Raw genomic sequence first — 23,699 nt, forward strand, 5'->3', positions numbered from 1 at the left:
CTTAGTTTATTATTTTTTTTTCTTTTTAAACTGAATATCCTTTTAAGTACTAAGTTAATTGAACATGAGATATTTTCAATGTATTTCAAATTTTAAAAGGCAATCAATTCTTTATTCTTTTATTAAATAGGAGTAAACTTAGAAGGATTTCTTAGGAGTACTAATAATTTCTTTTGGGATTGAACTATTAGCTGACTTTCTTTTCCTAGATTTTGTACATAATTATTTGTTTGCAAGTAAGCTATATAATAGACAAATAATTACCAAATAGAGTTTTATGATATTGTATTGAAGAAGATTTCTTTAATGATTTTTGTTACCCGAAAGATGTGATGATTTTGATGTCTTTTTGTTTTATTTATTTATTTATTTATTTATTCTCTAACATTTACCCTTTTTGTTATTCAAGACTTCAAGGTATTTTTTAATAGTGGCCACTCTTCTCTTTGAGGCAAGAAGTTTTTCATGAGAAGAAATTGTTTTCTTATTCATTAGATTCTATCTATCTAAGAGTCATCCCTACTCAAATAGAAGAACAACAGCTTTTATTATAAGTGCTTCCTCCTTTCATTTATCTTTTGTCTTCTATTAATTGCAGGTTAATTTTTATTTAAATTCTGAACTTCTAAAATTTTGATGAAAAACATGATTATCTATAATAATTGACCTTCTCAAGCAACTAGAATATCTTTTTCATGCATTACACATGAAGATTATAATTCTAATAAAGTTGTTTGCTATTTGATTATATATGTCATTTTGATTTACTCCAAAACATATTTATAGGTTGATTGGGTAAAAAACTGGGAGAAAGACTAAATCAAATGTAAACTTCTGAACTTGTCCAGTTTTATATATCACAATCTGAATCAATAAAAAATTATTTGACCTGAATATTTATTGAGACTGAAAATTATGTTTGTTTTTAATAGGTGGCAGAAGTGATACCAAACATTAGATGAACCTTTTGACAAAGATGAGCTAAGGGGAAGATATGATATTTCAAAGACTTTAGAAGAGTTCATGATAGAAGTTAAGAAAGGTAGATTTCATACCAAAACATCTGCTGTTAAATTAGAGAAATGATACCAATTTCTTACTCTTTTCAACTAGGAGAAATTATGGAACTATATTTTTTTCAATTCTAAAATACTTTAAATTGAGTTATTTCTTTACAAAAAGCTTAAGTTTGCCTATAATCATATACATTTAATTATCATTGTTCAAACTTAAAATTTTTGTTATGTATAGCCGCTGTTGTCTACAAAAATTGTGATTTTTTTATGAAAGTTTTGAATCCTTTTGAATTGAATTATTGTTTTGTAAAAAAGGGTTATTTAAATTCAAATAATAAGAGTTAAAATGTATTGTTCTTTTAGTAAGAAGTTATCAATCTAGCATATATTATCTATTTGAAATTAGACGTGATTTAAAAAAGTACATGATCTGAGGGACTAAATCGAGAACAAAAGCACATGCTACCACGTGAAAATCACATGCCCCAAAGATAGACGTTACAGAAATATTTATGCAACGTCTTTATTATTTAATTAAATAATAATTACAGAGTAAAAAAAAGGGGAAGAGGGGGAGGGGGTTCAGCAATCAGTATTACAGGCTTTCCTTCAACCTCATGCAACCATAATTTGCACTATTAGAATCTTTTCCTTCAAGTTGTACAGAAAATACAATACATGCACTCAAAATGAACTCAATTGCCAATTGGCGCCATCATTTCTCTCTTCCTCTCTAAAACAAAACACTTTTAAATTGGAGAAATATATGGGATGATTGTACGCTTCATCGTGGTTGGTGCAACATTTCTGACAAGTAACTAGGTTACTCTATATATAATAATTAATTGAAAAATGTTCTCATAAAAATACTTAAAATGTCTTTTTGTAAAGATGCTTACGTTTTGCATTATTATTGGACGTATTAATGAATTAATTATTTTAAATTTTTTAACAAATTAGAATAAAATCAATTTTTTTATAACAATAATAATAAACCTATTTTTTTAGAGATTTAATTATATTTTTAAATTTTTAGGAATTTAAATGTTTACAAAACAAAAAATTAGAAATATATTTATTTTTTTATAAAAAAGTTTAAAAATATTCGATTTAGATTATATAATTCGATCGGATCAAATCAGGTCTAATAATTATAATGCAAACAATTGGGTTTATTATTATTGCTATAATAAATCGATGTTGTTTTAGTTTATTAAAAAATAAATTATTAACCAGTTTAATAAAAATGTCGAATAATAACATGACACATATAAATGTCTTTAAACAAATATTTTTAGTATTTTTATTAAAGTGGTCTCCTAATTAATAATGTGACCAAAAAGCTCTTATCCGTATATATGTATCCACCATGTGAGAACATAATGCAGGATTTCATCATTCATAATGATAATAATAATTAAGAAGAAGAAGAATAGGCCAATTATGCGGTACAAATATGAGGTAAAGATATTCTCTTTAAATGAATGAGGTATTAACACCTGAATACTTGTTTTTGTGGAAGCTGCAAGGTTGCCAGTGGATGTCAGAACCTGTTGGATGTGGCTTTAGGTGTAGCTGTGTAGGTGTATTCTTGTGAGCCGATCCAATGCAAACAGAGTACTTAGGTGATGGGCTATGTTTTGATGTTTGGCTTGTTTTTGTCAATAATAAACCATAGTTATATAAATGTGGGCTTATTAATGGATTGGTCAACCAAAATTTTTGGCATCTATTTTAGATCTACCAATATGTATTTAAGTATTTATGCGTGAATTAAATGTGAAAATCCTTAGAATTAAAGGCTTAGTTTTTTCTTTCAAATAATTAATATATTTTATATTATTTCTTGTTTTAAATAATAAAACAATTACTATTTTGTATAAAAAATAATTATTAAAAAATATTTTAATCAAATGGAATAAAGTGTATATTATTTAACTCTAGCATAAAAAAAGGAGTGAACATTTTAGAAATGGCCTAAATTAAATCATACATGTATCTTTTTATTTGTGTTTACCAAAGATAGGGAGACTTGAACCCGCGACCTCTAGGTAAGTATGGAAAGACTATGCTATTTGAGCTATCATTCTAGAATTTTAAGAGAAAAACGAAAAAGCTACGGTGCCCCGACTTTGGAGTTTAGTCATCCGCTCTGTTAGGGTTTGGTAGGGAATCCTAATTTGTGTGATACATTCATCGAGTCTGTTTGGACTCCAATGCAACTCTGTGGATTACCAGAGCAATGCAAAACCAAGGGACTAGGTAGGAGAGTCGCAGAGGCAATGAGAAGGGACCTGTAGGCTGGTTTGTTTAATTTTAAAGGGAAGGAAGAGATGTTGCTAAAAGTTAAAGTACTGTTGGACATATCAAAACCCCTGCGTAGAACTCTAAAAATTGCAGGAAGAAATCAGAAGGTTATTGAGGTTCAGCCAAAGTATGAAATGATTGATAATTTATGCCATTACTGTGGCTTCCTTAGACATGAAAACAAAGTATGCAAACAGTACTTAGAGGACTTTGCGACTGGAAAGACAACAGAGGAGAAATGGGGTGGCAATGGTTACGGGAAGAGTGGGTTGGGAGAAAAATCGAAGAGCAGAAGGAAAATCAATACCCCAACAGATTTTCAGCAGCGGAGAAAAGGAAGATAGTAAGAAGCTAACTCTAGTCAACTTAATCCAGGTCTTTGCAAGTTTATTGGTGGATGAGAGCAATACACAAAATTCAGAAGAAGAGAAGGAAGTTCAAAACAACCAGAAAGGAACTTGGGTAGAAGAGAAAGTAAAGGAGGAAGTAGTCGAAAGTGAGAGAGTCTTGGAGGCAATGAGAAAGGAGAAAAACTTCCAACAGACCTCGGATAATACAAATAATTCAGGAAGCCTCCTTAATTCCGGTTTTATGGAGAGTCTGAAAGAAAGAGATGTAAGGAAGAAGATAAAACTGAAAAAATTAGCATGGAAGGGAGAAGAAGTTAGTCCTATCACTGGAGTTAAGAGAGGGCTTGAGGAGATAGAAGAAGCAGATAGAAGAAAGAGGCAATGTCAGAAAGAAACTACATCAACTGTGATGGGGAAGGTTAGGCACCCCAGGAAGGATAAAGATGCTAACGTGGAACTGTCGGGGTTTGGGAAAACCTGTAAGACCCCGAATTTCGAAAAGTTATTAATAAATTATTTGTGATCAGATATATTTATTTAAAAATATATTTTTAGAGATTTGTATATATAAGTTAAGTAAATTCTTATTTATTTAGAATTTTTATAATTAAAAAATAATGAGTGTTCATACCCTGGGTCGAGCTATCCGACCTGGGATGATTAACGACAAAGCGACCGACCTCTTCAGGTCAAGCGGACCGAACACCCGCTCCGGCCGTGATCCACCGACCGGACACGTCGGCTCCGATCAGTGTAGAAGATCTCATCCGAGATCGACCTCCAGTTTCAGGTAACCCTCGGAACATTGGCGCCGTTGCCGGGGACCTGCAAGTCATCCCAACTGTAACACCCTACCATACAGAGACTTATGCTTAAGTCATAATTCAGAGATGGCAAGGTATTACGACCTCTAAAACAAAACACCATGGCAGACGACCATGACAACGATCACGATTCAGATTTAGAAAACAGAACGCCGCACAAAAACGCGGACACCCCACTAAAAGACACCCCGGAATCCAACGGAGACAAAAATCCAGCAAACCCGGGAGAAATAGAAGCACTTCAAGATCGTTTGAAGCAACTTGAAAAAGAAACCCAACAACAACGAGAAATCGGGAAGGATCTACAAAGAGAGATACGGTGACGTCGAGAATTGGAAGAAAAATTACAGCAATTAGAAGCCGATCTCAAATCGAAGGCCCCTCGGATCACTCCTGAGGAAAGCTCACGTAAAGAACAGGATCCATTCACCAGGGAGATCATGAAAACCAAAATCCCAAAGGACTTCAAACTCCCAGATATGATTTTATATGACGATACCACAGATCCCAACCACCATCTCAGCAATTTCAGAAGCAGAATGTACCTTACCGACGCCTCAGACGCCGTTCGCTGCAAAGCTTTCCCAACAACTCTCACGAAGACAGCAATCCGATGGTTCGACAACTTACCTCCAAAGTCCATCTCAAACTTCGACGACCTGGCCAAAAAGTTCCTGGCCAGATTCTCCATCCAGAAAGATAAAGCCAAGCACGCCCCCAGTCTACTGGGGATCAAGCAAGGAGATCGGGAGAGCCTCCGTAACTACATGGAAAGATTCAACAAAACATGTATGGACATACAAAGCTTACCAACAGAGGCCGCCATCATGGGACTCATCAATGGCCTACGAGAGGGACCATTTAGCCAATCTATATCAAAGAAGTACCCTACCTCATTAGACGAAGTACATGAGCGAGCAGAAAAATACATCAACATGGAAGAAAACGCTCAGTTGGGAGAAACCTCAAAATCTGGGAACCCCTACCGAGATAAAGACAAGGAATCCAAAAAGAAAGAAGATCGACAGGGGGAGAAAATCAAAAAGTACCATAATTACACTCCTCTCAGGGCATCCCTGGTCGATGTGTACAAAGAAGTCTGCCATACAGAGAAAATCTCCCCGACGCGACCACTCAAAGGCAAAAGGAGAGGGGGAAACCGGAAGGAATATTGTGAATACCATCGAGTTCGAGGGCACTCCACCAACGAGTGCTTCGACTTAAAGAATATCATAGAAAAATTGGTGAGAGAAGGAAGATTAGATCGATTTCTGGCTACCCGAGATGATGACCAAAGAAAAAGACGAAGGGACGAGGATGACGGACGAACTGAACAATCACCTCGGACACCAGAAAGACACGTCCACATAATACACGGCGGATTTGCAGGAGGAGGGATCTCCAAATCATCTCGAAAAAGATATCTCAAAGAAGTATATCAGGTCGAGGGAAAGGAGGAAGCACCCGACATCCCTGCGATAACATTCACTAAAGAGGACGCATCCGGCATCATCTCGGGACACGATGATCCCATGGTCATTACTGTCATAATGGTAAACGCCAATCTGAATTGCACATTAGTGGACCAAGGGAGTTCTTCCGACATCTTATTCAAAATAGCCTTCGACAAACTCGGCTTAGATGAAAAGGAGCTTAGAGCATACCCGAACAGTCTGTTCGGATTAGGAGATACCCCAGTACAACCACTGGGATACATATCGCTACACACAACCTTTGGAAAAGGGAGCCAATCTCGGACCCTCAAGATAGACTACATCGTGGTCGACGTAAGTTCAGCCTACAATGCTCTAATAGATCGGACAACACTTAATCAACTCGGCGCAATAGTCTCAACTCCACATCTATGCATGAAATTCCCAACCACATAGGGGATAGCCACGATAAAAGCAGATCAAAAGATGGCACGCCGCTGTTATAACGAAAGTCTAAACCTTAGAGGCAGGGGAGAAGAGTTTCATACAATCGAACTGGGCGGAGTCCAGCGACGAGAAGAACTCCGTCCGCAACCAGAAGGCGAGATAGAGAAGATTCAAATCGGAGACACCTCGGACAAAACGACCAATATTGGCACGATCCTCAGAGGAGACTCAAAAGAGTTACTGATACAATTCTTACGAGATAATGTCGATCTCTTCGCATGGAAAGCCGCGGACATGCCAGGCATAGACCCTAAGCTAATGTGCCACAAGTTGGCGGTCTACCCAGGATCTCGGCCGGTGCAGCAGAGACGAAGGAAACTCGGGCCAGAACGATCCAAAGCTGTGGAAGAACAAGTACAAGCACTACTGGAGGCAGGATTTATAAGAGAAGTCAAGTACCCACTATGGCTAGCCAACGTCGTCTTGGTGAAAAAATCAAACGGGAAGTGGCGAATGTGCACCGATTACACCGATCTCAACAAAGCCTGCCCAAAAGATCCATACCCACTCCCAAACATCGACGCTCTGGTAGATGCTTCCTCCGGATACAGATACCTCTCGTTTATGGACGCATACTCAGGATACAACCAAATCCCCATGTATCCACCAGATCAGGAAAAGACCTCGTTCTTAACACCAAAGGCAAACTACTGCTACATCGTGATGCCTTTCGGTCTCAAGAACGCAGGAGCTACTTATCAAAGGCTAATGAATAAAGTCTTCTCAGATCACATCGGAAAAATCATGGAAGTTTATGTGGACGACATGTTGATAAAGACACAAAGCGAAGACACATTATTATCCGACCTGGCTCGAGTATTCGACACTATAAGGAAGCACGACATGCGACTCAATCCCGCAAAATGCACCTTCGCAATAGAAGCAGGCAAATTCTTAGGTTTCATGCTCACACAAAGGGGAATTGAAGCAAATCCAGACAAATGTCAAGCCATACTCAACATGAAGAGCCCAACCTGTGTCAAAGAAGTACAACAACTCAACGGGAGATTGGCCGCCCTATCCCGATTCTTAGCAGGAGCTGCGATAAAATCCCTCCCCTTCTATGCTACGTTAAGAAAGGGAAAACAGTTCGAATGGACGACAGAATGTGAGTAAGCCTTCCAAGACTTCAAGGAGTTCTTAGGACGGCCACATATCCTATCCCGACCACGAGAAGGAGAATCGCTCATATTGTATCTCGCAGTAGGGAACCGGGCAATAGCCTCGGCACTAGTCAGAGAAAACGAAAATAGACAACAACCTGTTTACTTCATTAGCAAGGCACTACAGGGATCCGAGCTGAACTACCAGAAAATAGAAAAATTTGCATATACTCTTATCCTAACATCTCGACGACTCCGCCCGTACTTCCAGGCTCACACCATTAAGGTTCGAACTAACCAGCCCATAAAAGGAATATTGCAGAAAACAGATCTAGCAGGAAGAATTCTACAATGGGCAGTCGAGTTGTCAGAGTTTGATCTCCAATATGAAGCTCGGACGGCAATCAAATCACAATATCTGGCCAACTTTATCGCAGAATTCACAGATGCCCTAGAAACCCCCACAGAATGGAACCTTTACATGGATGGTTCTTCAAATAAAACTGGAAGCGGCGCAGGCGTGATAATAGAAAGCAACCAAGGAACCCAAGCTGAGCTCTCCTTCAAGTTCGGGTTCCCGGCCTCAAACAACCAGGCGGAATATGAAGCATTATTAGCTGGTTTGAAGCTGGCTAAAGAGGTCGGAGCTCAAAAACTCCATATTTACAGCGATTCACAAGTGGTTACATCAGAAATAACAGGGAGCTACCAAGCCAAAGATCCCACCATGAAAAATTATTTGGATAAAACCAAAGAACAGCTCGGACAAATCGAGGAGTATAAGATCTGCCACATACCCCGCGAACAAAATGCCCGAGCTGATGCACTCTCAAAACTAGCCAGCACCAAACCAGGAGGTAACAATAGAAGCCTCATCCAGGAAATGTTGCAGAATCCGTCAATCTCGGAAGAGGAAAAAGTCCTGACTATAACAAGTCAGGACCAAGGATGGATGACCCCTATAACCAACTACCTTAAGACAGGAACGCTCCCCACAGAAGAAAAGGAGGTAAAGAGGTTAAAAAGGGAGGCACAATACTACACCATCATAAACAACATCCTGTACAAAAGAGGAATCTCAACACCTTTACTAAAATGTGTGCCGACCTCCAACACAAGGGAAGTGCTAGAAGAAATACATGGCGGTATTTGTGGCAATCATCTCGGAGCACGAGCTCTCGCCAAAAAAGTACTCCGGGCGGGATTTTATTGGCCAACTCTACAGAAAGAAGCCACAGAATTTGTAAAGACATGTCCACCATGTCAGAAACATGCCAACTTTCACATCGCCCCACCAGAAGAGTTCATCAACGTGACCTCGCCTTGGCCATTTGCAAAATGGGGACTCGATCTTCTTGGCCCCTTCCCACAGGGATCAGGACAAGTTAAATTCCTCATTGTAGGGGTAGATTACTTTACAAAGTGGATCGAGGCAGAGCCCCTAGCCAATGCCACCGCTCAAAGAAGCCGGAAATTCTTATATAAAAACATTGTCACGAGGTTCGGGGTTCCATATTCAATAACCACAGACAACGGCACTCATTCACAGATGCAGGCTTCAGAAAACTAGTAGCCAACTTGAATATAAAGCACCAGTACACCTCCGTTGAACATCCACAAGCCAACGGACAGGCCGAAGCTGCTAACAAAGTCATACTGGCCGGATTAAAATGGAGATTACAAGATGCAAAGGGAGCCTGGGCAGAAGAGCTTCCACAGGTCCTATGGGCATATCGAACAACGCCACATTCCACCACGAAGGAATCCCCCTTCCGATTAGCATACGGAATAGAGGCGATGATTCCAGTTGAAATTGAAGAAGGGTCGCCCAGAGTAGTTCACTACAATGAGGGAGCAAACTCCCAACTTCAGAGAGAAGAGCTTGACTTGCTACCCGAACTCCAGGAAAGAGCTCGAATCAGGGAAGAAGCTCTAAAGCGCCGAATGGCTTCCAGATATAATCAAAAGGTAGTGCCGAGAAGTTTTACAGAGAATGATCTCATCCTAATCCGAAATGATATCGGAACAACTCGACCAGGAGAAGGAAAGCTGGTAGCAAACTGGAAAGGACCCTACCGAGTTGTAGAAGTACTTGAAAAGGGCTACTACAGACTGTCTGAACTCGATGGACGAGAGCTTCCCAGGTCGTGACACGCTTGTAACCTAAGAAGGTACTACAGTTAAGAAGAGATAAAAGATCTCATCATTGGATGCACTCTTTTTCCTGAAAAGGTTTTTTAATGAGGCACCAAGTTGAGACTCAGACAATCCCATATGTATCTATTTGCACTTTTCCTTTAAATAAAATATATTTTAGATATTCTACAAAGATTTCAAGACGCATTAATCTGAAGCATTCATCGTCCGATTATAAAGCAACAGATCGGCAGTAAGTGAAAAAAAAAATTTCACTGCACGATCACGATAAAGACAACCGTCCGATAAAGGTGAAAACGCGATTCACCCAAAGGACGATCTAGAGATGACAACAACTTTCCACAAATCGGCAAAGATAAACACAGAATAATGTAAGAAGTTATCGAAAGTGATCTAAAAAAGAACCTGACGAGGTCTTACGGATCGCTAAAATAATAACTTAAAGACTGGTCGAACATTAAGAAGTCGAACCAAGTCAAACCAAGTTATAAGTAAACCCTGGAAAGAGGTTTGGCCAACCCTATTAAAGAGGATTACTTTAACTTAGAAGGGCCCGACACAACAAAGTCAGCCCAAAACGAAAAGTTATTAAAGTAGTCCCTGAAAGAGATCTGACAAAGATCCAAGAAAGAGGACTACAAAAAATAACTTAAGGGAGACCGACATAACCAAGTTGGACTTTTACTACCAAAAAGTTATCAAAGTAGTCCCTGAAAGAGATCTGACAAAGATCCAAGAAAGAGGACTACAAAAAATAACTTAAGGGAGACCGACATAACCAAGTCGGACTCCTACTACCAAAAAGTTATCAAAGTAGTCCCTGAAAGAGATCTGACAAAGATCCAAGAAAGAGGACTACAAAAAAAACTTAAGGGAGACCGACATAACCAAGTCAGACTCCTACTACCAAAAAGTTATCAAAGTAGTCCCTGAAAGAGATCTGACAAAGATCCAAGAAAGAGGACTACAAAAAATAACTTAAGGGAGACCGACATAACCAAGTTGGACTCCTACTACTGAAAAGTTATCAAAGTAATCCCTGAAAGAGACCTGACAAAGGTCCAAGAAAGAGGATTACAAAAATAACTTAAAAAGAGATCGACCTGACGAAGTCAATCTCCTACAAACAAGTTATAAAAGTAATATCTGAAAGAGAGGATTACAATAATAACTTAGAAAGGGACCAATACAAAGGAACCGGTCACAAATACGGAAAATCGAGAAACAAGTTGGACCCCACAAATCGTAACCTCAAAGGATTCAAGCTACAAACAACAAAATAACCCAAGGAGGTCGAGCCGCAAGATATCACACATCAGCAGAAAACAGAAAAATGTCAAATCAAAAGGCATTATATAAAATCTACAAAAGTTGCAAAAGCCTCGAAGGCCAGCAAAATCTAAGGATGGCGAGCTACCTTTTTTGTTTGTCAAAATAAAAGTTGCTAGAAAAGCAACTAGGAAAGCGTCAGTAAATAAATAAAAAAGTTTTAAAAATCCCACAAGCTGGGCCAACTACACAAATTCCCAGGAAAGAGATCAGCAAGCATCAGGAGCCTTCTTGGCAGCATCAGGACAAGGAGAAGGAGGACGAGTCTGAATCGGTACAGCGTCTACAGTTCCATCCTCCCGGTTCAGAATCTGGCAATCCAAATCAGGTGCAACCGGAGGAGCAAAAGAGGTTGGCACTTTGGTAGAGGACACAGGGGGAGGAACAACCTCATCATCATCACCCTTATCATCAGGGACAATCTTGCCATCCCTAACAATATTATCCAGGCTAAAAAGGGTGAGATCGGCCTCGGGAGCAATGACTCGAACTTGCTCCTTCAAGTTCTCGTAAGCAGCAGTCATGCTGCCAACGAGATGACCTTAAAGCTCAGAATAATCTTCCTGGGCATGGTCGAGCTCCCCCCTCAGGCACATCACCTCTCGATAAGATGTAACGTAACTATCCTTGTGCATCAAGACTGCGTCCTCAACCAACCTCAAAGAAGCCGCCAATGACTGAGAACTCGCCTCCTCATTCTTCAAATCCTTCTCCAGCTTGGCCACCTTCGTCTCAAGCTCCTTCTTTAACTCCTTCATCCGATCAAACTCTTGTTTCGCCTCCTCCATAAACGCTTTAGTAGCGTGGAGAGGGAGATTTTGAGCAGTCCGATATATGGCAGCCGACATATACGCCATCTTCACATGATTTCGGGCCATAAATTCCAAGTGATGGAGGATGGACACATCGTCCATGGAGAGAGCGCCGTAGGGACCGATTTGTTGATCCACGAATTCAATAGCATTAAAATTAGGAGCATCGAGGTCAAAGGGCTCAGCAGTCTTTTGTTTTTTATTGGGAGGAGCAATAGAAGGAGCAGCAGAGGCGACGTGAGGATCTACCAAACGAACTCGGGGTGTAGGGATCACCTTCTTCACCCCGGCGGAACTCTGCACTGATGGCTTCTCGCGCACTTGGGAGGATCCCTCCCCAGCCGCCTTGGCAGCAACATTTCTGGCAGCAGTCGCCCTCTGCGCCCTCTTAAAAGCTTTCATGGATTCACTATTCTTCATTGCCTTTGCAAATAAAACAGAAAATCAGTTACAAGTCGGACAAGTCGGAAAGACAGCTACAAGCAACATACACGGATAATAAAGAAAACACAAAGATACCCAGTTCAGTTTGAAGAAGAGAAGGATTGGTTAGAAATTTCTTTGTGTCGAGATGGGGAGGTTGACCCCAGCGTTCTTCCAAGATAGTCACAAAGGCTCGCTCAGCATCATCCAACATCTCCCACGAATACCTGGAGACCCTCACGTCTTTTTACCATTCCAAGGGAAAAGCAGGTTCGTCATTTTCATCCAGAAAAAAGGGCCGAGCTCCTTCAACAGCTCGGACCTTGAAAAAGTAGTTTTTAAAATCACGAAACGACTCGTCAAACATGGAAAAAACCTTCTTTCACTGGGTAGAACAAAAGAAGACCCAAGCTGACTTCTTTTTTACCACACCGGGCTTAGTCAAGACAAACAGATAGAAAAAGAGAGATTGGGAAGCAGGAATACCAAAACCATTGCACAGCAATTGGAAAATTTTAATAAAACCCCAAGAATTGGGGTGAAGTTGAGAAGGGGCAACATTACAAGACCATAACAGATCGGTTTCAAATTTGGTAAAGGGAAGGGTGATATCCAGCTGACCAAAGAAAAAATCATAAGCATAAAAGAAAGGGCGACCATCAACAACCCGAGTTGAAAAGCAGACTCTCTCGTCAGAAGAGGGAGGGACAAGTTCATAGTTCTTCTAATCACTAGAATTACTACAGACACTATGAAACTGCCTAAGCTTAGCACAAAATTCAGAATCAACCAGCGAGACACACATGAGAACCATGGAGTCCACCCAATCGGCCATACCCGCGGGAACCTGGGAAGGAATCTCTACAACGTTATTTTGGGAAGACATGAGGTCAACTAAATCCTACAAAAAGAAAAGAAGAATGGATTACTTAAAAACATCTCGGACAGAGGGCAAAACATCTCGACGGGCGGATAAACAAAAAGGAAAAACCCCAAGACTCAAGACAAAGGTCTTGGGGCATCCCTTGGAGGCAGTAAACAAAGCAAGGTCTTTAAGTTATTTCTACAACCTACATCCCAGCACTCATCAAAATAAAATCCAGAAAGAAAACAAAGGAAGCAAAAAATGCAAAAGGTCCACCCTCCTACAGTTTATCAGCGGAAAGCACTATTTCCACAGTTTATCAGAAATTCCAAAAAGGGTCAAGCGGAAAAACAGCAAAGGCGCAAACTTTTTCTAAATCAAGCAAAAAATCATCAGCAAAGAGAAAGCACTAACATCGAACACGCCAAGTAGAAATCATCAAAGGTGCAAACTTTGTCAGAATCAAAAAGAAATCTCCAAACAAAGCGAGGAACAGATGCAGATTCTCTATCGATATCAGATAGGAAACAACCAGAAGCAACAACAAAACCCTAGAAAGCCTCGACGGAAATGCCAAGAGAATGCGTAAAAGAAAGTTAGGAAAAACACATTACAGTGACAAGCAAATACAGGACCATGAAAAAGATTCAAACTTTCAAACATGCAAAATCAAAGCTTCACTAAAAAACTGAAGACGAAGCTATGAAAGAAGCAGGAAAGCTAGTACCAACCTGGAAAAAGTAGCAAAGCTTCAGGGAAATTAAGGATGGAAGACGAAATCTGGAATTGCCCTCTCACGAGCAAAAAAGCATGAACAAAAGCAGTATCACAGAGAGAAACGCGAAACTACAAAACTCCAGGCGAAAACAGAAGCTTCAGAAAATCACCAAGCGACGTCGCAAGAAAAGTTGAAATGTGGGTGAAAGGCAGAAAATGAATAAGTGCGAAGAAGTTACGAAAAGGGCGAAGGAGAGAAACCGTTTCTTGAATGCAAAATTCAAAAATAGAGAAGTTAGGGGAAACGGGACAATTAAATGCCAATTAAATGCGGATATTAAAACCGCTTGCATTCCCAAAAAAGCGCTAATACAAAAGCGTGCGCTTATAGAGGAAAAACGTTCTACATTCAAAAGCTGCTACAAAAAGGAGTCGACAAAATGCTTGAGTTCGGCTTCAGTACAAGAAGGACCGAAGTTAAGGACTCGACATCGACAAAGAAGACCGAGCTCAAGCAGGGGCACTGTTCATACCCTGGGTCGAGCTATCCGACCTGGGATGATTAACGACAAAGCGACCGACCTCTTCAGGTCAAGCGGACCGACTTCTTCTTAAAGAACTCGACCAAATCGACAGGAAAGCCCATAAAGGGCCCAAGTAGAGGAACACGACCCAAATCCAAAGACCGTCCAAGCCTATAGAGATAAGGGTGGTTCCCTTGAAGATAAGCTGACCTCAACTCAAAGATAAAGATAAGATAAGATAACTAACTTACCTTATCTAGAAAGGTCACTCTACAACTACTATAAATACACTGGAGCACCCAGGTATAACTCATACTCTAATTCTACATAAAACCTGCTTAATACCCATGCTAACTTAAGCATCGGAGTCTCTTGCAGGTACCCCCCACCCTCCGTTGACGAAGGATCAGCAGTGCAGTCAATCCAACAAGTCGGACGCACCCGCTCCGACCGTCATCCACCGACCGGACACGTCGGCTCCGATCAGTGCAGAAGATCTCATCCGAGATCGACCTCCAGTTTCAGGTAACCCTCGGAACAATGAGTATTTTATATGTTTTAATTTTAATATATAGATTTTTAACCTTATTTTATAAATAAAGGAGAATTAATTTACTTATCTCTAATTTTTATTAAATTGGTATTTAACTATTATCTTACTTTTTATTTATTTCATAAAATTACACTACTATCCCTATTTTTAATAAAAATTACCTAAACTACCCTAATCCTAGGGGTGTCAAAATTCCCCGAAGTACGGGGATCCCTGTGGGGACTGCCCCAAATGGGGACCCGAAGGCGAGGAATTTTTTCCGTGGGGATGGGGATGGGGACTAAAATCCCCCCGAGACAGGCACGAGGACCCGAGCGGGGATCCCCGCCCCGTCCCCGATAATTTCCCGAATTCTTGAGTTTATTTAAATACCCTTAATTTATTTCTAATATAGGGAGTTTTTCATAATTTCGCCTATTGAAAACCCTAATCTTACCTTACTGAATGTCTTCTGTTCTCTCCTACTACTCCACTTAGCGCTGTTTTCAAGCCCCAACTTTCTAGAAAAGTTCAAAACTCCCAATCCCCCATAGTTGTGTCCACAGTCACAGCCATAGCAGCATACCCCTCGTCAGTCGCTACCGGCTACTCTTCCTGCTCAGTGCTTACCCCCTTATGGACTATAATTTGTTATGTTGTATTTCTGAACTTATAATCTTGGATAAGATATGTTTGTAATAATGTTTTATAATTTTTTTTAATTTTTCACTATAATTTTCATATAAATGTTCAACATAGGGAGATGGAGAACGGGGCCCCGTGGGAAACACGGGGAACGCGGAGAATGGGAATGGGAACGATTATCCCCATGGCGGGGATCGGGGCGGGGATTGGATCAATTCTGGGGGCGCAGACGGGAAGCAAGGAGGCATCCCCCGTCCCTGCCCCGTCCCATTGGCATCCCTACCTAATCCTACCCTTCTACCCCCACCGTCTTTCCCTTCCCCAAACCCTAATAACACCTACCAGCTTCAGACAAAAAGAAACAAAGAAAGATAGAAAGGGAAGAGGGGGGAAACAGAATCGAGGAAGGGGGAAAAGAGAGGGAGCGTCGAGGGAGTGAGGGAGAAGAAAGAGAGCTGCCGCCCCCCACCAATCCGCCGAATCCACCACGCCTCGCCGCCAGTTGCGCCTCACCGCCGCCCAGCTTGCCATCGCGCCAGCCACCCATGCCGGAGGAGAGAGAGATTGACAGAGAGAGAGAGACGCGAAGGGGGAGAAGGATTCGCGCCGCTGCGGCCATCCATGCCGTCGTCGCCGAGGGAAGCCAGCGCCACCACCGCGTCACCGTCGCCGAGCCGCATCGTCGTTGCCACCGCTGACAAGCCCAGCCACCGCCGTCTCATGCTCTATCGCTGCCACTGGAGGTTTGCCACCCATCTGATCTGAGAGAGAGGAAACACGAATAGAAGAGGATACTAGGAGCCACCGCCGCTGTGGCTGCACCCCCGGAGCTTCACGCTGCCTCTGTCATTCGAAACCTCGCTGCCGTCACCGGAAAACTCTGTTGGTAAGAGTTTTATGGTTTTGATCTCTATTCTTTTGGATTCTGGGAAGGTTTTTGACACTGCACGTTGTTACAGCCGCCGTCACTGGGGTTTTTGCTTGCTGCTGTCGCTTGAAGTTATGGTCGGAGCTACTGCCGGGTCGATTTGGAGTTACGGCTGCTTCGTTTTGTGATTTCAGTAAGTAGTTATGTTTTGAAAAACCATCACGTTAGTATTCAGTTATGTATTATTAAAGTTTTCACGACGTTAATGTTTTTAGGATTAAGTATCGGGGCCACATGTTGTGAGTAAGGGTTGTTCCTGTTCCTGCGGAAGTGAGTGAAGCTGTGGTTGGAGCTGCAGGTGATTTTAAGATTGAGAGAAAATGTTCTGTTGGCGCATTTGGGTTATAGTGTCGACATTCGAGGTAGGGGCGTTTTCTTAAATTCATTTTACTTTTAAGAGTTGTTATAAGTCGATAATAGTATGAAAAATATATTTTTATAATTACATGAGTTTTATAAATTGAATTGAACTATTTGGATGGTTGTGATTATTTATTTGACTGGTTTACTGAATTATTGAGGAAGCTAGTTATTTTAATTTGCTATTTTGGTTTGTTAAGTTGGTCATTATCGAATTGATTTTCCTTGAATTACTGGAAGATGTATAATGTTGGAATTTGGTTGATTTGGAAAGGATTTGATATTGAAAACTAGTTGAGAATGGGTTGAAAAGTGTGGTTTTGATGGGACCCGCATGCCCAAATTTTTATAAAAATTGGAGACTTTGTTTCAAAAATATTTATTTAGAAAGATTTAGATTTTCAAGGATTTTATAATTTGATTTTTGGAAATTATGAAGAAAAAGTTTACATTTGGTGCTTGATTTATTTAGAAAAGAATCAATTATATTTTGAATCTGAGTTATTGAAGAAAGTAACAAGTGGTATGATGAGAATGAGTATGAGAGTGAAGATTGATCTGTGAGTATGATTTTTGAATAATTGAATGACAATGAGGATGAATGTGAAAATGAGATATGAATTAGTATCAGAAATGATAATGATAATTATGAAAAATTATTGAATATATTGAGCTTGGGGCGTTGCCCTATGTCAGCCGGGATTTTTCCCGTGGTTACTATTGAGCTTGGGGTATTGTTTCCCCCATGTCAACTTGGGATTCGTCCCATGGATATATTTGAGCTTGGGGGCGTTTTCTTCTCCATGTCAGCTTGGGGATTCTCCCCATGGTGTAGTTTTGAGCTTGAGAATATGTCGGGATGGCTACGTAACCGACAGTTGATATCAACAGCCATAGGATAAGCATTCATCATATGTATTTGTATGCTTTGCTTGAGTTTGAATTTGTTTGGCTCTGCCTAATTGCTTAACTGTTATTAACTGCTATATGAGCTATTTGCTGTAACTGTAATCTATACCTGTGTTTTCCTTGTATGTTTTTGCTCGTGTTTGTTTCTGTTGTGGTATCTTTGAGTTTGGATATTAATGATGAGATGATGATTTGGTTGTGGAGTTGTTTGAGTCCCTTAGTTGAAGGATGTGATTGGTTTTTGATTGACTTATTAGTAAAGTATGAAAAATCAAGCTGGTTCAGCATAGACTTAATGAACCTATATTTGGAACAGATTGATCATTCATACTGTTAGGAAACTTTTAATTTTCTTTTGTAGGAAAAACTGTGCTTTTGATTTCTGGATACTTAATCACTGAGTTTGAAAAATAGTTTACCTACTAAATATCTTCTTATAATAAACTCTGAAAATCTGTGGTGAGACCATGTGGTTAGGTTCTCACACGCTACAGACTTTTCTTTTTCAGGAAATGGACGAAGAAGCTTATGAAGAGTAGTTGAGTTTAGCTTATGCGATAGAAGATGTTTTAGTTTTGTTACCATTATTCTTCCCTCGCTATTAATATTATAACCTTTGCAAGAGGGATAGGAGTTTTGATATGTGAAGTTTATATATTGGTATGATGTATATATATATGTATTATATGTAACTATTGTAAATTGTATTGAAAAGTATAGATGTATGTTTTGAAAATTTGGTTTAAGATTTAAACAGGCTCACATTTTAGTATTAAATATTTTAAGAGTCGTAATACCTGAGCTATCAGAGTAGCGCAGCCGGAAGCGTGACATTTTGATAGTTAGGGTGTTACAAAACCCCTGACAGTTCACAACATCAAAGAGATTGTTAAATCTCAAAGGGATGAAGATGATTTGGGCCTGAACGTGGGGCCTAGACGCCTTCAGGTGCAATGTATGACGTCTTCTCATGGAGGGATAAAGTCGTCCGAGTTTCTCGTGAGGATGTGTGTGGGATGGTACCTGCAAGGGACTCGGATGTTTAAGTAAGCAACAATTTTTGGCAGTTTTTATATAGATTAGAGTTGAGAAATTCCTAAGATGGAAATGAAAGTTAAATAATTGGATAAGTAACCTAGTGACCACTCTTATAACCTCCTTTTCTATTTTGGTGGGTAGTTTATTTTTTCCTTTTTTTTTTAAGAGGTGTTGAGATCTCATTTGAATATATATATATATATATATGAGCATATTTGTATGTGCAGTTAAGATTCTGCACACTAGGTAAGCTATTATGAGATCAAACACATTGGCAAAGTGGATTTGGTCTTTATATCTAGACTTTGTCTATTTTTTGAACCTTGCTTTGTAACAAATTTAAAAATTTATATTCAAAATACTTTTTATTTTCGTACATAATTGTAATAGATAAGAAAAATGTCTTCAATCTTATATTAAATATCTTTAATTATCTATAATTTTATTGTTTTTTAAAAAGTATTATATTTTATATTATGTCATGTTATCATATCATACGCTGTGACTGACGAATATAAAAACTTTTAACGTAAGAGCAAAGCATATATAATACATGAAATAAAATAAGAAAAGTAAAATAGTAGTTTCAGTTTAATCATATAACGGAGATATAATAATAATAATAATAATAATAATAATAATAATAATAATAATAATGTTAAGAAACAAATAGTAATAAGACAATAAAGTTATATTTTTGAAAGAGCATAAATGAAAGACTAATAAAACTATTTTAAAAAAATAGCACAATTAAATTCTTATATCGTCTCATTAATCTCATACAACTATTAGAATTATGTCTATGAGTATCTTAATGTAGTAGATTTAAAAGCATAGACATAAATAAAAATAATAAACAAATATATAATAACTAAATTTTTGCCACATATTTTATTTTATATGAATGTAGAATAAATATGAATAACAAAATCTAATTTTAATATGATGATTAGTGTAATAAAAAGTTATAAAAATTTATAATACTACAACCAGCTAAAGTATTAAATGCTAACTTTATAATCTTAGAAAATAGTTACGAAAACTATTCTCTTAGAAGCTTACGAAAAAAAGATCATTGCAATTTGTAAGTTATATATAAATTTTGGATATTAATTTTTCTATCCTTGTGTTTTAATCTTTAAAATTTTTTGCAACTTAAATTAAATGTTATATAAATTTTTCTATTTTAAAATAAATTTAAAATAAATTTTTTAAATTATTTCGATTTCTTGAAATCAAAATAAATTATTCCAAACCAGATAAATATTAAAAGAATTAAAAGGCATTAAAAATATTGACACGAAAGCAGTGTAAATTTTCATTTGAGGCTCCATTGCTAATGTTGATTGCTGAACATGGGCTGCTTCTCATTTTTATTTTCTTATTAACAAAATCCAAACATTTGAGATCCAATTCATTATTTGGGATACCCAATTCAATGCTGTCATAGCCCAATTCAAAAGTTCACCAACTAATACTAGCAACGAACAGCCTTGGCTCAGCCACAGCTACCATCAGGCGCAGACAAGCCCTGACACCCAGAACTTTAACATGGCTATTGGCTATATTAATAATTTAATATGCTAAAATATTTTTTGTGGATTAGTTTTGTCTTTGGAATATGTAACGGGGATATTTAGATGAGTTAATTGTATTAGATTTTGGTTTTATTTAATTTTTATTGCAGTAAAAAAAATTCTACTAAATAAATGGGTACAACAATTGTTTTCAGATATATTTATATATTATAATATCATAAATTCACTTACAATATACACTTACACACACAACCACTTTGATATTGTCGAAAATAAATGTTCTTGTATTATGAAACACTATTAAAATTAGTTGAAAAAGCCTGTTAAGTCTATTTTTTCATTTTATTTTTGTATATAGAGAATTTCTTTTACTACAGTAAAAATTAAACAAAACCAAAATCATATGTTATAACAATAACAAATCTAATCCACCAAAAGAATGAAAAGATTTTAGACATACTAGAACAACTTTAATAATAATAATGAAAAAAATAAAAACATTACCCCTTTTAATTTCTTTAGGGATTCTATAAAATATTCTTGAAGGATTTTGCTATTTGAATTGTGAGATGAGGACAAATCACTGCCCGTTAATACAAGAAAAAGAAAAAGGGTTCATCTCTAATCTCAAGTGCTTTATGTGTCGGCTCACTTGACCACCTAATACCTATCTAGCAATAATAATTATATATGTAATTGAACCCTTCTTTTCATGTTTCTTGGTTCACTAATATACATGAATGGAAGAGTAGGTAAAGTGAAAAAGCATAGTTGAACTTATTGAATGTTTTTTCTTAGAGCAATATTATACAATTAATATAATTTATTATTTTTTATCAATAGTTAATCAACAATATTTAAAAATATTAAACTAAAAATATAATACTGAATTAAAAATATTAGACTATTGGTTAAAAATATTATCCAACATAAATTAAAATTGCCGACCTTAAATTTTTCTCGTTATTATTTCAAAATATAAACACTATACCAAACATTTGCATCAGCCCCTGGTTTAGTCCACAAATTTCATCAACCTTGTTTCTATCTAGCTACTCGTCGGTAATTTAATTGTTTATGAAGATGTTTGCACTGTTAGTGGCCAAAACAAGCTTTTTCTTTATAGGTTTTATCCAACTCATATCTAGCTTGATGATATCTTAGCGTGTTGTTATGTAACCATGATAACAATTTTTATAAACGTGGGACTTTCTAATAAATTCTCTTTACTTACATGTTCAAATATCATTCCTCCTATTGTGAAAAAAAAAAGATATGTACTATTTTTGTATATATTTTTCTTGTACATCTTTATTTTTATTAAAAATAATTAATAAAAGATACAAAATAGAAATTTAAAAAACTAATGTTATATCATAAAAATATATACAAACGAAATATAAAAAGGAAATAAAATAAACATTATTTTTTCTTGCTAAATGATGATACTTTTTGGGTAAAATATATTTTTTGTCTCTAAAGTTTACTAAAAATTTTAAAATTACTCCTAAGTTTTAATTTGTTTTAATTTTTCCAAAAGTTTTCGATTGCATCAATTCTACCCTTTAATTTGACGCCATTTAAATTAGTCACAAACGTTAGTGATGTGGCAAGAAAAGTAAAATTTTCAAAATATCCTTCTGTGAGTAATCCAAGTAACCCATTGTCTTCCTTTTTCAAATGTAACCCATTTGTTTTCCTTTTGGCACGAAGAAACATAGCCAAAGAAACAGAGTCACACGAAAAAACTTAGAGGGTGGTTAGACGTCGCGCTGTTGTCTTCAGTCCGCCGCAGCGACGTGTAGGACGGTGCAGGTGGCGACATCGTCGAGGCCGAGCAAGGAGTCTAGGATAGGGTTCAGTCATCGACAAGGGAGTTTGGGATAGGGCCATTCTGATCAAGGTTTCTAATGAGGTAGGCCACCATTTAATTTTGAAACTGCGTTGTTTGAATGGTTAGGGTTTAGGATTTTTTTATCACTCTTGATTGCTGTTAGGGTTCTATTGCATTCAGGGATTGAGGGGTTTATGTTCTGTTTTTGTGAAAAATATCATATTTATGTGGTCTATATTTTTGAAAGATTAGTTACTCTGTTCTCTGTTTTAGAAATTTTTTTTATAATGGCAAGATGGATGGTTTCAGTGTTAGGGGGTAGGTTTTGTAGTGATAAGGGTAAAATTGAGTATATTGATGGTGAGGTAATAATAGTTAACTGGTGGGACAGAGATAGATGGAGTGTTATAGAGGCTTATCATTTGGTTGAAAAACTTGGGTACATTGCTGAGAACATTGGGGTACCGTGGTATAAAGATGCTGAGTTAGGATTAGAAGGGTTGAAGTTGTTGACGGGTGATAAAGAAGCAATGAAAATGACAAATACAGCAGTTAAAAAAAGGTAGTTGACTTGTATGTAATGCATAAGACTTCAGTTCCTGATGATTTCTGTTAAGACATTGGTTATTTAGATGTTGGGGTGGGAGCAAGGTTGTTGAGGAAGAGTGTGTGGATGCTAATAGTGGGCCAAGTAATATTAGAGAGGCCCAAAATATTGAAGTGGAGGCCCAAGGTGAAGGGGTGGATGCAGAGGCCCAAATTCAGGGATTAGTTGATGTCCATTTAAATGTTGAATAAGTGCTTCAAAATGTTGTTGATGGGGATAATAGTGAAGAAGAGGATGACATTGATGACCCGAATAATGAGGCTGATTCTGATATTCATTTTAGTGATAGTGAAGATGGTTACTGTGGTGATGATGAGCTATTTGATGCTGATATAACTCTTGGAGAGATGCACCAAGACATAAGGAAGTCTAAGAAAAGTAAGACTGCTGTCGAGAAATTAAAGAAAACTCAAAAGGTGGATGTTAAAAAGAGAAAGAGCTCTCGTTTAAGCAATGATGAAGGATTGAACAGTGATGAGTTAGAGGAGCTTTCGAGTGAGGATGATGAAAGCAGTAAGAAGAAAATTTTCATCCACAAGGAGTTGAAGGATATGAGTAACTATAAGTGGGAGTTTGGAACTCTTTATGCAACAAAAGAGGAGTTCAAAGAAGTTGTGACATCATATGCTATTCACACTGGGAGAAACATAAAATTTCCAATGGTGGACAATGTTCGAGTGAGGGCTAAGTATGGAGATGGGTGTAAATAGTTTGCATATGTGGTGAAGATGGCCAATGAAGATAGTTGGTAGCTAAGAACTGTTAATGATCATCATTCTTGTAACACTGTATTTGACATAAAAGTGATGAAGTCAAAGTGGCTGGCGAAGGTTTTCAGGAGGAAAGTGGAAGAGAATCCGAAATTGAAGCTGGGCAAAATACAAAGTAGGACTTTTAGTAAGTAGAATGTGCAAATTTCAAGAGCAAAGACATTTTGGGCC

General features: G+C 38.0%; 1 long non-coding RNA gene across 1 annotated transcript; it reads left to right on the forward strand.

Annotated features, from left to right (window-relative positions):
* On the forward strand, positions 15,844-16,716 carry LOC110267576. The gene is made up of 2 exons (XR_002355343.1): positions 15,844-16,430; positions 16,504-16,716. It is a non-coding gene; the product is annotated as an uncharacterized LOC110267576 (long non-coding RNA).

The sequence above is a fragment of the Arachis ipaensis genome, chromosome B10, assembly GCF_000816755.2.
Source record: "Arachis ipaensis cultivar K30076 chromosome B10, Araip1.1, whole genome shotgun sequence".
NCBI classification, from domain to species: domain Eukaryota; kingdom Viridiplantae; phylum Streptophyta; class Magnoliopsida; order Fabales; family Fabaceae; genus Arachis; species Arachis ipaensis.